Source organism: Saimiri boliviensis, chromosome 2, assembly GCF_048565385.1.
Source record: "Saimiri boliviensis isolate mSaiBol1 chromosome 2, mSaiBol1.pri, whole genome shotgun sequence".
Lineage (NCBI taxonomy): Eukaryota > Metazoa > Chordata > Mammalia > Primates > Cebidae > Saimiri > Saimiri boliviensis.
In genome coordinates, this window is record NC_133450.1 from 132,067,453 (window position 1) to 132,073,804 (window position 6,352).

Below are 6,352 nucleotides of genomic sequence, written 5' to 3' on the forward strand. Positions count from 1 at the left end.
TGGGAGGCTCGCTTGACCCCAGGAGGACAAGGCTGAAGTGGGCTATGATCGTGCCACTGCCTTCAAGCCTGGGCGACAGAGTGGGACTCCATTGCTAAAAATAGTAATTTTTTAAAGTGATTAAAATGGTAACATTATGTGTATTTTTCCACAAAGAAAGTAAAAACAGAAGAAACCCCAACAAAAACCAAGCACAGAGGCCAGGCATGGTGGCTCACGCTTCTAATCCCAGCACTCTGGGAGGCCCAGGTGGGTGGATCGTTTGAGGCCAGGAGTTCGAGACCAGCCTGGCCAACCTGCTGAAACCCTGTCTCTACTAAAATTGCAAAAAAATCGGCACCTATTATCCAACTACTCAGGAGGCTGAGGCAGAAGCACTGCTTGAACCCTGGAGGCGGAGGCTGCAGTGAGCCGAGATCGCCCTACTGCACTCCAGGCTGGGAAGCAGAGACCCCATCTTAAAAAAAGAAAAAGCAAGTACAGACCATATCACAGGGTGCCTTGGTTCTGAATCCCTCGTTTCCAGTTCCTCCCGACAGCGCAACAGCTGGGCAGCTGCAGCAGTGTGCTCACTGTGAGCCTGTGCACTCCCCACAGCCCGGGGGCCTCCGCCGTGGCCTCTCCCATGGCAGACGTTGCCTGGCGCCTGGTACCTGCCAGCCTGGCTGTGCAGCTGCAGCCCTCTGAGGCCTGGGTCCCTTGTGGCCGATGCTCCAGGTTGCTGCACTGAAGGGCACCTGCGCTTGACACCGGTGGCTTTGCCAGGCGCCGGCCGAAGGGACGGGTGCATCTGCCTTCCTTCTGCAGGCTCCGAAGTGCCGCGGCCTGCCACCCGCAGTGGGGCGGAGGTCCCTTCCGTGGCACTTGCCGCATTGGTTCACCACACGTCCATTTTCTTTTCCCTTAACGGATGGTCGGCCTGTGTCTTTGGAAGCTCTCCCGTTCCCCAGGCCCTGCCACAGCACCAGGTTCCCGCCAGCACAGCCTGAAGCCAGGGGCCCGTCGGCTGGCTCGGGTCTCCACCGAGCTCAGAGAAACGCTCTTTCATGTAATGCTGTCCCCTCGCTCTGCAGCTCCTGCTACTCAGGGGCTGTGTCCCGAGTCTCCTCTCCCAGGAGGAGGCTCCAGGCCCTCCAGCAGGTCCTTGTACCAGCTTCCCCGGTTCTTCTGTGTTGCTGCCCAGTTGTTCGTCGGGATGTCAGGGCTCTAGCTCCAGAAAGTCCTTTTGTGCCACACTTTGATCGCGTCACATGAGCACCTTTGATGATGAGGCACGTGGCCACACCTCTGCAGCTCCACGCTGTGGGCCCAGGCGGGGCCTATCTCTGGCTTCCCAGCCCCTCAGGGCCATCATGGCCCGCGTGGCTGGGAGGGTCCTGGCCTCCAGAGGCCTGCAGGAGTGGAGGGCGTAGCAGCCTCCACCGCACGTGGGGAGGGAAGACAGGCCGAGCTCCTGGGGACCTGCACAGAGGCAGCAAGGGCCCTGGGGGCTTCGTGGCCCAGGATGTGAGCTTCTCTCCACACAGCGAGAAGCTCAGCTGCAGAGTGGGGTGGGACAGGTGTGGACATGCGGAGACCCGACCCATTTGTGGAAATGGGAAAGTGTGGGGTGAGGGCTATGGGGCCCACGGGTGCTCCTGGCCACTGTGGGGGGAGGCTGTCTTCAGGACCCCAGGCCACGCAGCCCTGCCCATGTGAGGCCTCCCACCTGAGTGATGTGTTCCATGGCCTGGGCGCTCTCCCAGGACTCATTTCTGCCTTGTCCATGGTTGACACATGTGTCCTTGCCAGTCCTTGGGGTCAGGCCCCCTTGGGCCCCCAGAACCCGTGATGGACAAGGAAACGAGCTGGCCGTTCCGTCAGAGCAAGGATGCCAATGCTCTAGCCCCAGGGGCCTCTTGGCAGCCTCCTCCGTGATTCTAGAATCCTCCTCACCATGTGGGCTTCCTTCTCCCATGGAAGGACTTCAAGCAAGCGCTTCCCAGTTCCCAGATCCACAACAGGATGACGACCTTGCAGCTGAGCCGGTGGCCCGCAGAGGCCACTCCTTCCAGCCTAGAGTGAGCTTCCTGGAGCCCCTGCCTCTGCCTCTGCAGACACTCCACAGGGCCTCTCTGCCCAGAGGAGAAGGTCCCCGTGCTGCCCGGCTGCCACCCCGGCCCCCTAGCCCAGAGCTGCACTGACTCCACTGCCACCGACCTGGAGCCACCGTGACTCTACTGTCCCCAGCGAGCCCTCCCCTGGCTCCATGCCTCCTGGTGGCTGCCCTTTTCTGAGAATGCCACCCCAAGACCCAAATTCTAGCCCCTGAATCCACCAGGGCTGGGGAGCCATGAAGAATGTCACAGAGCAGGTCCCTTCGTCCCAGGCCTCAGTTTCCCCTTTTGTATAAAGAACTCCAAGCCCTGGCATCCAGATGCTCTCCATCCAAAACCCTCACAGGTCCCTGCTGACATCGGGGTCCCCTTGGAAGACCTGGGTCTCAGGGTCTGATGGAGAACGGGCAAGCCCTGCCAGATCTTGGGGCAGCTGGAGTTGGGCCTGTGGCCATCAGGAGCCCCACACCACCGGTGGTGCTGCCTGGCCTGCAGGGTTTTTTTTTTTTTTAGATGGAGTTTCACTCTTGTTACCCAGGCTGGAGTGCAATGGCGCGATCTCAGCTCACCGCAACCTCCGCCTCCTGGGTTCAGGCAATTCTCCTACCTCAGACTCCTGAGTAGCTGGGATTACAGGCACGCGCCACCATGCCCAGCTGATTTTTTGTATTTTTAGTAGAGGCCGGGTTTCACCATGTTGACCAGGATGGTCTCGATCTCTTGACCTCGTGATCCGCCCGCTTCGGCCTCCCAAAGTGTTGGGATTACAGGCGTGAGCCACCGCGCCCAGCCTGCCTGCAGGGGTTAATGGGTCTGGCCACCCCAGGGACCAGGCTCTGTGTGGAGTCTCCTCTCTGCGCCCTGGGGCCCGGTTTCTTCGGAGACGTGGCAGTCAGAGCTGTCGCCAAGCAGAGCCAGCAGGCGCAGTCCCAAGGGCCAAGCAGCAAGGATGCAGCGGGCGGCCCTGGCAGCAGTGGGTGTGGGAGGCACTGCTTCGCAGCCTGAGGGGGACCCTGCACCCACAGCAGGCCCCTGCTGTGACTTGGCCCCAAGCTGGGTCAGATGGCAGAGTCAGGACGCACCCCTCCGGCCAGGCCAGGCAGGGATCGCTGCTCCCTGCTCTGACGGTATGGCAGCCCAGGGAGGCGGGCGTCTCCAGGGTATGCGTGCACGCGACCCGCCCACACCATCCAGCCTGCAGGTTGGCCTCTGTGCACAGGTCACTCTGCCTCAACAGTGGTGGCACCCTGTGTCCTCTGCCTAAGTGAGCACTTGCTGTCCAGGGCCTCCTCAGCCAGGCACCCCCCTGGAGCCACAGTGGACACCTCAAAGTTCCCTCTACCTCCAGACCCTTCCCATCCAGGCCACACAGCCAACAGCCAGGTCGCCCATGGGCCCAGCTGGGAGCAGCTCTGAAGTGTGGGGACAGGCCCTGCCCCCTCCCCATGTGCCTCTGAGCCTGGTATCCTGGTATCCCCCAAGCTCACTGTCCATCAGGCTTGGGAAGGCCCAGGAGCCCACTTTGGTGACATGCACCCCAGTGACAGAGGAGCTCTCCCCCTGCACAGTGCGTCAGAGCTCTGACCCGTCAACAGGGGGCCTCCACTGAGGCCAGGGTTCCCCCTACTTCACAGCAGTGCAGGACACAGCAGGCTCCAGGAACTCGGCAGCCAGGACAGGTGGCAGGGCATGCCTGCGAGTCCTGAGGAGCAGACAGGAGCAGAGGGGGTCCCAGGCCCAGCGGCCAGTGTCTGGGAGGCCGCCAGTTCCTGCAGCCACAGCCAGAGAGGCCCCAGGAGCCTGGCCCCAGCCCAGGGGTGCCAGGGAGCCTGCCTGCCTTCGCTGGACTTGCTGACCACACAGCACCCTCTCCAGGGGCAGCCACCCACCCGCCCACAGGGAACAAGACTTTGGTGGCAGCAGGATGACCCTCAGGCCTAACCCCCACTTGTGGACCCTGGCCTTAGCATAGCAAACTGTGTGAGGCAGGTGAGTGGCACTCTGGTGGCGTGGAGGTGGTCTAGGGGCCGAGGGTGGGCCCTGCCAGGCTCACCCCAGGAGACTGGGCCAGAACCCAGCCCAGCTTCATGATCACGCCACGGGGCAGTGGCACTGAGATGAAGAAAAGCCCCATCGTCTGCCCTGGCGTGGCATGAGATGGTGAGCAGGAAGCCTGCCACCTGGGCCTGGACCTCTTGGCACTGCCATCCACACGGGCTGGCCATGGCCAGGCACCAGCCAGGCTTGAAAAGGCACAAGGTCACCTGGGTGGGAGTTAGGACTGAGTGTGGGGTGGAGGGAGGCCATGAACTCCCAGTGGGCTCAGGACACTGGACAGCAAGCTCAGAGTTGGGGGAGGCAGGCCTGCCCATGATGGACACATGCCGGCAGCTGCAGAGGCTCTCAGCTCAACCTATGCACACATGGCACACACATGCCCCATGAGTGCCCTCCACCTTTAACAGCTGCACACCCTTACACAGGCACAGAGGCCTATGTCCTGTGAGACTCCAAGCCAGATGCATCTCCCCGAGGCTACAGGGCTTCCCCAGAGTCTGGGGAACACACTGGCACAACCAGGAAGGGGCAGGCCTGTGGGACACTTCCTGCAGAAGTGATTGGGCAACCCAGCCCCACCCATGACACCTGCTGTACCTGCTGCACCTACTCACTGCTCACCCCACACCTGATGGGCTCCCGTGGGCCTCAGTACAGCCCCCACTAGGATCTTACCTGGGTCCCCCTCCTCAGCTGCCGATGCTATTTTCTATCTGTTGTCCTGGGTTGCAGCCTGGATCATTTCTTTTAACTTATGTTCTAGTTCACAAATTTTCTCTTCAGCAGTGTCTAAGACTGGCTGCCAAACTACTCCTGGAGTGTTTAGTTTGAGGGTTGTATCAGAAGTTCTACTTGGTACTAGGTGGAAGTTTGTTTGGCCTATCAGCATTTGCAAGCCTGTCTTGGAGCACAGCAAGCTTTTTACAATCCATGTCAGAGACTTCCAGTACACGTCCATGCCTCTGCACGTTTCCCATAGCTCTCAATCACGGCACCAGGTTCCCACGTGCTTGGTGTGCTTGTGGTCTACTCACTGACATTGAAAAACCATTCATGAGGCATACAGGCCTAGGACAAAGGTGATTTCTACTTGGTTCTACCAGGAGCCGGGGGAACCACAAGTTAGGGAAACACTGTTTAAACGGAAACCCAAAGCCTGCCGTCTTTCTGGCCAACCTGGTGGTGGGAACATGGGCTTCATGTCCACAGAAGTCATTGTGTACGACTCCTCGGGGCCACCCTTCTGCCTGAATTGCCTGGGCAACCCCTCAGGGCCAAGGCAGGAGGCAGGTTTAACCTGTCCCCACCCTGAGGACACAGGCCTTAGGCTTGTGAGCAGGGTCTCCTACCAGCATGTGTCCCTGCATACCTGGATGAACACAGTGGAGGAGCTGCGGGGACAACCCCAGCTGGAGAGACCGTCCCTGGAGGGCACACCACAGCTCACTTGCACGGCTTCGGGAGTCCACAGCAGCAGTGCTCAACAGCAGACATCCAGGGTAACTTCTGCAGCAACCAGCAAGTCTTAAGAATCACCAGGTCAGAATTCGCATTCATTCATTCATCTGTTCATCTGCTTGACCTGTGCAAGGCAGCCTCCCTCCCCGGCTGTCAGCAGGGATTCTTCCTTCTCTTTCGTACAGATGTGGTTCTTGGCTCTGCTCCTTGACTCAGTTGACCTCCTGCCCCTCACAGCAGGGTAAAGACTTGCATCTCACTGACAGACGGCTCGAGTCAGCCTTCCATGCCCAGCCCTGCAGCCACCATGCCACGTTCCAGGTGGCTCCGTCAGTGAGATGCAAAGCCAGCTCCAGGGCCAGGTGGAAGGGCTGCTTCCCTCCTGCCCGCAGTCTCTCCCATGTTGACCTTGCCTCCGAATGGACAAGCGTAACAAATGAATGAATGAATGAATGAATGACAATTTTGACCTGGTAATTCCTTAAGACCTTGATAGTTCTTCAGGGGTAAGCAATTTTCTATTTTATAAAACCACTTTCAGCTGTCTGTCATCAGGGTCCACTGCAAGGCACCTGCAGCTCCCTCCTGGTACTCGGAGACTCTGTCCCAGTCTCCTCTCCCAGCGGCTCCAGGCCCTTGCATGGGTTTCAGGACCAGCTCCCCCATTCCCAGGAAGGTTTTGGCCAAGCCTGCGTCCACCACCTTGGCATGTCAACATGTTTGAGGCCCTGACTCAGCAG